The sequence below is a fragment of the Mus pahari genome, chromosome X (assembly GCF_900095145.1).
Source record: "Mus pahari chromosome X, PAHARI_EIJ_v1.1, whole genome shotgun sequence".
In the NCBI taxonomy this organism is placed as follows: Eukaryota; Metazoa; Chordata; class Mammalia; order Rodentia; family Muridae; genus Mus; species Mus pahari.
In genome coordinates this window covers 36,421,788-36,432,677 of record NC_034613.1, presented here as the reverse complement: position 1 = coordinate 36,432,677, position 10,890 = coordinate 36,421,788, and the positions used below count along the sequence as shown (strand labels likewise).

Below are 10,890 nucleotides of genomic sequence, written 5' to 3'. Positions count from 1 at the left end.
CTGCTGTATTTCATGTTGAAAGGTAATTAGAGTTTCAGGATTCTGACATATATATATATATATATATATATATATATATATATATATATATATATTTAAATATTTAATAAATATATCCCTTTGGCACATTCACTACATGCATCAATGGTTTATGTTCTCAGATGAAAGATACACACGACCTTTATATTTTAATATGCCATAATTAGCTAAATGGCCGAGCCACTGCCTAACCTACTACACATGGATACTATACTGCCCACCAATACTCCCCAGTTATTACTTAATAAACTCTATATTCTATCTTGGCTGCTCTGGATCCAGAGGGCTTCCCAACTCGTCTCACTTTGTGCCATGCTCTTCTGGCTTCTTTACATGGTGGCCATGTTTCTGTGTCTTGCACTCTTCTCAGGAATGGTGTCTCTCTTCTCTTCCACACTCTCCCAGCTTGGTGGATCTCCTTTTTCCTTTTCCACTTGGTCCCATGACCAGGAATCCTCAACCCCAACTATGTCTCTTCTACCCAGCTATTAGTTGCTGGCATCTTTATTTACCAATCATAACTTACTGGGGAATGGATCCCTCAGTGTATTATGTGTAGAATTTATACTTCAAGAAATTTGGGGCATTCAAATTAGCGTTAGAATGGAAGTATCATTAGGCCAAACTTACTATGTTTATATATATATATATATCAGTATGTTAATATAGTAGAAACTTTAAGGTAAGTAGGGTAGTACATGATAATTTGATCATAAACTTCTTTTGAATTAGATTAATACAGCTGCACACTTGTTATTGTGCACAGAGTGTGTTATTATGCAGAGTCAACAATTAGAATTTCTCCTTCTTATATTCTTTAATTGTTTTGTCTGTAAAAACATGTTTCCCATTGCTCCACGATTTACCATGATACCTTCTCAATGGACAAGACAGAGGGATCAATGAAATGTTCAGGACTTAAAATACAGCCTAAGTAAACCATATTTCTTTGTAAAGTAATCAGGTATTATATTAAAAGCACAAAAATATAATTTGGCAGTTATATTGTATGGTTTTCTTTAACATGTTAAGAGTTTTATAGTTAAGTATGAAATTCTCAAGAATAAATACAAAAATATGATTAAATATTTTGATGAACTTTTTAATCCACCTATGTGGGGAAGAACTCCCCAATTTTATTATCCACTACTAATTGTCAGCTGTAAAACCATAAACTATGTTATATAAAATGAAGTTTTTATTTATATATTTATGAACATATGTATATTCATGTATGCATTAAAAATAATTGAAAAGAGGACATGAACAATAAAATGTTCAATGAAAATTATTTGGGTGGGCTTGGAGGTAGGACAGGGAAGGAATAAGTGATGTATTATAATCTTAAAAAACATAAGCCATATTTTTAAAATCTGATCAAATATGTTTTTTAAAGTTTTAATTTTAGTTTATTTGTATAGATGATTTAAATACATGTGGCTGAAATGTATGCTTATCACATGCATAGGTCAGAAGAATGTTTCAGAGCTTCTGGAACTAGAATTAATAGATGTTAAGTGAAGAGGTATTTTAGTCCAGCAACATGGTTGCTTTGGCAATGAATATATCCAAAAATATATTCCAGCAGGAATGCAGACACATCCTGAATTACAGTGCGATCAGTCTGAAATACAGGCATGCCTTTAGTACCTCCCTTTAACACCTAAAAATGAACATAAGTTTAGTTTATAGAAGGAGGTTCCATATTTAAAAGTGGCATCTAGTTGAGGAGCAGATAAAGTGACAAATCAGAGAAAGGTTTGACAGAATGATCTATAGATAGGATAAACCCAACTCATGAGCATAGCAGGAGAAAGAGCAGATATACAAGAACAATGTGAGAGAGAAGAAAGGATGGTTGTGGGTTATTTTTATCAGGACAATTTTACAAAGACAGGTTGCAGAGAACAAGCTAGACAGAATAAGTCAGAGAACTAGAAGCCAGATGATTTCCAAGGTTAGTTAGGCCAGGTAGAGAAATTCAGTCCAAAATGAGAGAAGCCAGATTCAATCAGTGAGCTTGAAAGATTAGATTGTAATGAGTCTTGAAGCTTCCAGATCTAGGCTTAGGTATAGTTAGAACAGAGAAGAAAATGCTCTGGGCTCAGCCCAAGCAATATATTTATACAGTACGGGTACAGCTCTCATCTCATTCTTTCATCTGAGAAAATAAAAGTGACATTTACAGTTAGTCACCATGGGGATTCTGGCAAGTCAACTGAATCCTCTTCAAGAACAAGTGTTCTTAACCACTAAGCCCTCTCTCTCCACAGCCCCTAGCTTTATAATTGAAATTTGAATCATGTACAATTTCAATTGGTCTCTAGTTTAACAGTCTCAAAAGTAAGCCTTTGGTGAGGTTCTACCCTCATCAGTACATTAACTCATTCCTGAGATTATAAATAACTAGACCTCAGGGAGGTGCTGAAAAGATGAGGAACATGCAGATATACTTGGAGGAATTGAATCTGTGAAACATCAACCTATGGTTGCATATTGTTTTTTTTTTAAATTTTCTTCCTGGCAAATATGAAGTAAGCAACTTTGTTTTCAGCACAGGCAAAGAAACAGCAGAGCCAAGTGGTACTGGACATAAATCTCTAAAATTATGAATTGGTATTATATTTCCTACACTATGTTAATTTTCTCAGGTGTTTTTGCAGAAGTGAAATAAAATTAGCTAGCACAAATATAATGTCAATATTTGTTTGAATCTAGAAACATAAATAACAAGATATCCTTATTCATCTTCATTTATTGATAGCACAGATATTGTCAGTACTCAAGTTGCTGAGAAACACTAGGTGAAATAGTTTTGAATTATTATTTGCAAGTAACCATTAGTTCTACATTTACATGTATAAGATATTACTAATTTGAAAAAATATACAGCATTTATCTTAGATTAGATGTGAACAGCATGCATTGTATGCTCTTGTGAGTTTTGTTAAGCATATCATTTTGTACTGTATCATGCACCACAGATCACAGATGTACTTAAAATAAATCAAGTCTCACTCTGTCAGCATAATAGTCACATACAAAACCAATGCTGGAATCGCTTAGAAAGCCTGGCTGCATTGATTGAACATATAGCCTCTCTAGTCCTTATAAATCATCCAATATGACATGTAGAATTTAGATAGCTTCAACATGTTACTCCAGGAATATTTAGTTATTATATATTTATACCTATGTCCATATGTACTTGTCTATTTATGAATATACTTAAAACATGGTAACATTGTGTTGACATTAAAGTCATTAATAAGAATTACATAGCCTTTGACAGCTCCATATTAAATGCTGTGGAGGGTATTTAGTCATTTATTTTGACAACACTCAACATATTTTTCCTGAGTATGCTATGCAATACATTTCTGCATTGATATAGCACTGTTTGGTTTCAGAAACTTTTAAAAGTATATTTGATGATCAAAACAACCTTATAAAGTAGCTAGTAATATCCTTACTGATATATGAAAAATGGTCATGTCTTTTAGACTCTACATTTTTAGTGCTGTATCATGAAACTATTGACATGCCTTTAGTGAATCATAAAATAGTGTAATCTTATAAATTTATATAACCAGTTTATTTTTACATGCTACACATTTACAACTAGACATTATATATCTTAAAGGCATAACTTGTGTTGAATATATTTGCTCTTTCAAATATGTATACTAGATTAATGTCTGATACTTTCTATGTGTATAAAATACTGAAAATGGTAATTGCTTTAAAATGATATTTGTTATGTTAATAATGATTATGCCTAAAGATGAATGTCTAGTAAGGGTTAGTATTGATATGATGAACCACAATGAACAAAACTACTTAGAGAGGAAGGGGTTTATATTAGGAATAAGCTTCGTCATCACTGTTCATCACTGAGAAGTCAGATCTGAAACCTGGAAGCAGTAGCTGATGGAAAGGCAGTGGTGGGGTGCTGGTTACTGGTTTGCTCCTCATAGTTTTCTCACCCCTCTTATTTTTCCCTTTTTTATTGGTAATTGTTTTATTTATGTTTCGAATGTTATTCTCCTTCCCAGTTTCCCCTCCACAACTTCCTAACCCCTCCTTCCTCCCCCTGCCTTTATGAGGGTTCTCCCCAACCCTCCCACCCATTTCTGCCTCAGTGCCCTAGCATTCCCCTATCCTGAGACATCAAGCCTCCACAGGATCAAAGAATTCCCCTCCCAATAATGCCAGATAAGGTGATTTTCTGCTACAATTGCAGATGGAGCTATAGGTACCTCCTGTGTTACTCTTTGGTTGGTGGTTTAGTCCGTGAGAGCTCTGGGAGATCTGGTTGAGTGATATTGTTATAGAACACAAGAATATCATTTTAGAGTTGGCTTTGCCCATAATGGGCTGGGACTTGCCCCATCTATCAAGAGAATTAAGAAAATAATTAATTAAGAAAATTACTTATAAGCTTCCCTAGAGTTCAATTTAATGGAGGCATTTTCTTAATTCATATTCCCTTTTCTCAGATGACATTAGATTGTTTCAACTTGAAAAAACTTTACAGCATGTGGAGCTTTAGTAGAACATCCTATGATTTTCTTCATGATATTTAAATAAAAGGCTTAAATGTGTCCACACAAATCAGTGACGAGATATGGATTGTCATAACTCCTAGTGATAAGCTATTTATGATATATATTATATAACACATAAATTTGATTTTCAATAACATTAACAAAATGTGAAATTTATAGTCTATAATCCCCTTATGTAGTATTGTTTAGACTTGTTAAGAGAAAGATCACTAAAAGAATACTTGCCAAATTATCATTACCAACATAAAATTCCCAAGGCATAAATTTTTCAAGGCAGAAATTAATACAATATTTATTTATATATAGCAATCAAATCAATAATTAACATGGTAGTGATCTGTCACTACATCACATTGTCCTTCTTAAAAATCACCCCATACCTTAATACAAATATGATATTCAAGTACAATTCTAGTCATGCAATTAAAATGTTCTCAGCTCCTGAAATTGTTAGTTTAAAGCATTATGACATCTCAGTAAAGTGTCTTGGCTATGACAAAGAAATGACCTGAACATTAGGTTCTTACTGGCCTTGGGTAAATTAATATTTACTATGCCTAAGGAACTTTATACAATAGTTAAATATGAAGACTATAATTTGCTAAAAGTGATATCAGAACCTAACCTTAAAAGTTTGAGAATCCTTCCATTTATCTACTTCCTTGAACTGACTGCTATGAATCTATTGAAATGCTTATAGAACATAATTTTAAACATAGTGTCAATTCCAAAATTATTTCAAGAAGGGTAATGAATTTAGATAAAAGAGTGATAAGTCTATACGGGAGGGGCACAGAACTCATTTTGTAAATACTCCCTGGAGGCAAGTACTAAAGTGGACATGTCAACACATGATATCTTCACAATTATCTCAATAAAAACTCAAAAGCCAGATAATACACAGCATGAATGTGACAATGTATCAAGGGAAACTGCTAAACATAAAGCTGTCCCAAGATCAACTCAGAGAGATGTATTCCAAGCACTGTGATTTGATATATGTAACATTAAAGAAAAATTGAAACTTTCACAGTTGTAGTACTGTCCTCTTTAGAGAATATTTAGATAATACAAAATAGGTAACTAAGGCAGATAGAATAGGAGATTCAAGTGAAAATGCAAATAATATGATGGGTCCATGGGGAAAATATAGACATACCTGAACTTCACCAAAATATTTGCTTTTGGAGAGGCAACAATTTTATTTTTGTGACAGGAATTCCATGCTTTCAAGTAGTCCTTTTTGTCTTGGCAAAGAAGGATAAGATGCTGAGTCTAATGGTTTTGCAAATTTACCACACACCCAAAGAACAAAACTAACTCAATTGGTTTAGTGCAATTTTAGTACAAAGAAACTTTAATTTATGCAATAAAACAAATACAGTTATTTATACCATTCTTGAATCTTCTCACTGTTTTCTGCTCTCTTATTCTCCCCAAGGTCCTTTTTTTCTTATTTATTTATTTATTTATTTATTTATTTATTTATTTATTTATTTAAAACTCCAGATTTTATTTAACTCCTGGTCCTCCCTTTGACTGTTTCACATCCCATACCTCTTCCTAGTCCCACTGTCTCCATGAGGATGTTACAACCCCCAACCCCACCACACGAGACCTCTAAACTCTCTGGGGCCTCCAGTCTCTGTTAGGCATATCTTCTCTGACTAAACACAGACCAGGCAGTCCTCTGTTGTATATGTGTTGGGGGCCTCATATCACCTGGTATATGCTGCCTAGTTGGTGGTCCAGTAACTGGAAGATCTCTGAGGTCTAGGTTAATTGAGACAGCTGGTCCTTATACAGGGTTGCCCTCCTCCTCGGCTTCTTCCAACTTTCAACTAATTCAACCACAGGTGTCAGCAGTTTATGTCCATTGGTTGGGTGCAAAAGAAAGTCATGAGAGTTTGCTTTTGGTGAGTGCTCCATAGCCTCAGTAATAGTGTCAGGTCTTTGGAACTCCCCTTGAGCTGCATCCCACTTTGGGCCTGTCACTGGACCTTCTTTTCCCCAGGCTACTCTTCATTTCCATTCCTGCAGTTCTTTCAGACATGAACAATTATAGGTCAGAGTTGTGACTGTAGGGTGACAACTGCATCCCTCAATTGATGCCCTGTCTTCCTGCTGGAGGTAGGCTCTACAAGTTCCATCTTTCCAAGGTAGGGAATTTTATTTAAGGTCCCTCTCATTGAGTCCTGAGAGTCTCTCACCTCCCTTGTTTCAGGGACATTCTCGGGGGTCCCCCCAATCTCCTACCTCCCAAAGTTGCCTGTTTCTATTCTTTCTGCTGACCCTCAGGGATTTTAGTCCTTTTCCCTCACCCAATACCAGATCATGTTCCCCTTTCCACTCCCCTTATCCCCTTTCCCTCCCAGGTCCCTCCTTCCCCTCCTGTGGTTTCTTACTTCTCTCTCCCAAGTGGAACTGAGGAATCCTTACTTGGGCCCTTCAGCTTGTTGACCTTTTTCAGTTCTGGTCTACTGCCACAGACCACCACAGTTGGGTATGGGGGTCCTTGGAATGGAAATCTTTGAAGTTAGGTAGGTAAGGATTCGGTGGTGACAAACAGAAACAAACACAGAGGCAGTTTGAATCTGAATGTATTTTTCCAGCTCTCAAGCAGGGGATTTTATACATTAAAAAACCAAACTTTACATCTCTTAGAAACTATATCCAGTGAAACAATCATAAATACCAACAAAAATCATTTGGCACAATAAAGCACAAAAATCATCCAAAAATTACAACTCTGAAACTATGTATTCAGTGAATCACAAAGAGAACAGATAACATCATTATAAACCATCAAAATATAACCATTCTAAAAGGATGTATTCACTGGGGGCTGTTGTCAAAGGCCAGTGGCATATTTCCAGGAGCACATTAATAAATCTTTAATGGTCAGTGCTCTTAACCTCAGAACTCACTTTCCAGCCCCATGGTCAATAATTATTTAATATCAAGTGCCTAATCTTTTATAAATCTTCAATGTATAAATTTAAACTATTTTAATTCTTTCTAATTAAGACTTTCTTTACCATATACCAAAATCCACCTCTGATGACACACATATAGCCATATGAAATTTTATTGTTGGGAAAGTTTTTATCATAATAGTTTTGTAAATATTTTAGAAAGTAAAGCATTGGTTTCCCTGGGGTTAAGGTCATGTTAGTTGCCCCATCTCTAGGAATGGTTTCTTACCCATTATTCTTGCTTAAGATCTTGGCCTTGGCTACCAGGAACACATAAAAACGAAAAGGAATAAGAGAAAACAAAACAGATAGATTGCCATGAGAACTACAGCTCATTTTTTTTTTCTCCAGCAAAGAGTGAAGAGTTCCACCATTGGTTTCAGGAGGCCTCCCCCTTTTGTTGTCAATCTACTCAGTTTGTGGATCTTGTCACACAGATCCTGCTGGAGGTGGTGTGGCAGGTTACCACTCAGGATGATATTTTCTAGTTCCATCAATTTGCCTGCAAATTTCAGGATGTCTGCATTCTTAATAGCTGAGTAGTATTCCATTGAGTATATGAACCACATTTTCTGTATCCATTCTTCTGTTGTGGGACATCTGGGTTATGGCTGGTTGTGCCAGACTGCAGCTGTAGTCGTTTTGACCAGTCAAGGTATAAATTCTTCCAAGATGTCAAAAATAAACATATCCAAGTCTGGGTCTCACTTTTCTCACTCAAGAGCAGCATCCAGATATTGGACTCATTCATTTCCAAAGTCTAGGTCCTGAAGCTGATCTGTCTCTCATTCAAGGAAGCACAGGCTGTGTTCTAGGTCTAGTTCCAGATCATATTCTGTAGCTCATAACAGACAAAGGAATCACCCAGAGTATATCAAATCGAGATTTCTGAGGTCACAACAGAGGTTACAGGAGGCCCTATTACTTCCGTGGGTGAAACTGAGGCTTTTATTCATGGGACCAGTATAACCGAGGAGACTATGTAAACTACCGCTACAATTGGCAGAGCTACAGGCAAGCATACAGCCATAGTCATTCTCTATCCTGGTTCCCAAAGAGAAAGTCCCCTTCCCCACGGTCCAGAAGCCATTCTAGGAACTCTGATAAGCCATCCTCTGACAGGTCAAGACATTCCTCATCCTCCTGGTCATCCTCTAACCACAGCTGTGTTGAGTCATCTAAGCAAAAGTCTACAAAAGATAAAAAGTCCTCATGCAAGAATAGCTGGCCATCTCAGGCAGCTGGTGATAACCAGGGAGATGAGGCTAAGGAAAAGACATTCTCTGGACGAACCTCTCAAGATACAAAAGGGTCTGAGAGCTCAAAGCCATGGCCAGGTGGCACCACCTATAGCATTAGTTCTGCATCACAGGCCTCCATGTCTGATCTAGGTCCCTGGGGAGAGAAGCCCAGCTCTCAAAAAGCCCCCTCCAGTCTGTGGTGGTTAGGTTAAAGCCACCAGGCCCTAGCCCTGGGCCAAAACCTAGTCCTCCACATTCTAATGCATCCCAGGTGGGCGCATCTATGTCAGGTGGTGCTGGGTATCATTCTGGAGCACACCAAGGTCAGGTCAGCCATGGCCCTGGGGCTTTGAGTCCATCCAAAAAGAGCCACTGGCTCTGCATGTGTTTCATCTCAGAAAGAGGAGAGTGCTGCTTCAGGAGGAGTAACATCCTCAAAAAGGTATCTGGAAGAGCACAAGATAAAGAATGGGAAGGATAAGGATCAGAAACAAACAAGTGCCAATAAAGAGAAGCTGAAGGAGAAAGGGGACTTCTCTGATACTGACATCAGAATGAAATCTGATCCATTTGCTCACAAGACAGACACTGAGAAGCCTTCTGAAGCAGCCAGTCTCCCGAAAGGTATAAGTTCCGGAATGACTTTGAGAAAAAGATGTGAAAAGCTGGGAAACAAAGAAGACTTTTCCTGAGGGAAGATTTCTCTTTTACTCAGGAGGCCCAGGACAATGACTGGACAGATTCCTTCAGTGAGTACCTTGCTTGACCAAGTGGCTCATTGGCTTAGGAATGAAAGATTTGTGGAATCTATTCCATAGCAACAAAACGTAGCAGGAATTCCATTCCATTGTCCAGCACATACAGTGAGCTCAGTCTCAGCATAATCCCTCAAGAATTGTTTGCCCAGCACATAGTGACCATTTTTCATCATGTTAAATGGCATCACTTTGGACCCTCTGGAGTACCACTGTATGCATGCTTTACTAAATACCTATAGAGAGGAAATGGAAAAGAAGCAGCTAAAAATAAGAAAAGCCCAGAATTATACACTAGGATAGATTCATAAAGCATGGCTTGACTCATGAGGAATTGAAAAGTCCATGGCAACCTGACTACAAGGCTAAGGGAAAATAAAACGATCATCCTATTGATCTTTGCCTTGATATTGAACATTGTAAAAAAAACATAAGGAGAGGGATCTTATGCGAGGTAAATATAAGGAGTCCGTGGATTCCAGAGACTCTAGCCACTCAAGAGAATTATCAACTGAAAAGACAGAGATAACCCACGAAGGATCAAAGAAGCAGAAGAAGCACCGCAGAGCAAGAGACCGGTCTCTCTAGGACCTACTCCTCCTCTTCCCAATCATCTCATTCCTACTAAGCCAAGGAAGCAAAGGAAGGGGAGAACACCACCACAGGTTTTGGCAAATCCAGATTGGGAACCAAAGACTTCGTGGGTCTAAATGAGAGAGGCAGCAGAGATGGGGGACCTCTTAACTTCCAGCAAGAGGCAGAGGTTGAGGCAGAGGAAACTATTCTGGTAACAATAACAACAGCAGCAACAATGATTTTCAAAAGAGAAGCCAGGAAGAAGAAGGGGATCCATAGTAAATACCCAAGAGCAAGAAGTAGTAATTGCATGCTGACCAGGAAGGCGAGGGCAGTGACAAATGGATAAGCACAGGCCACAAGGAGCCTTTTCCCGAGGGCGGCCCCAGTTCATGTTTTGGAAGTCCAGTACAAGCCCCAAGTGGACTGATGGCAAGTTCAGTGGGGAGGAGGAAGAGATTGAAGATGATGAGAGTGGGACAGAGAACAGAGAAGAGGAGGACAGTTTGCAGCCCTCAGCAGAGTAGGGGCCATTCTTGATGGAGCCCTTGCCTGGGAGAGAATGGTGCTGGGAGAGGCTGGTAGAGCTAAATAAATAAGAAGCCTCATGAAGATCCTGAAAACCCCACCCCACAACCCATTAGCCACACGGAATCCCACGACAGTAAAGTATGTTCGTGGTTCCATCTCACTGGACAGAGTACAGGACGCTGTCAGCAAGCCTAGATCATGACCA

The 10,890-nt window shown here is 37.9% G+C and overlaps 1 pseudogene; it reads left to right on the top strand.

The window, feature by feature from the left end:
- Positions 1-8,254: 8,254 nt before the first annotated feature.
- On the top strand, positions 8,255-10,681 carry LOC110313793 (annotated as a pseudogene).
- Positions 10,682-10,890: the final 209 nt, after the last annotated feature.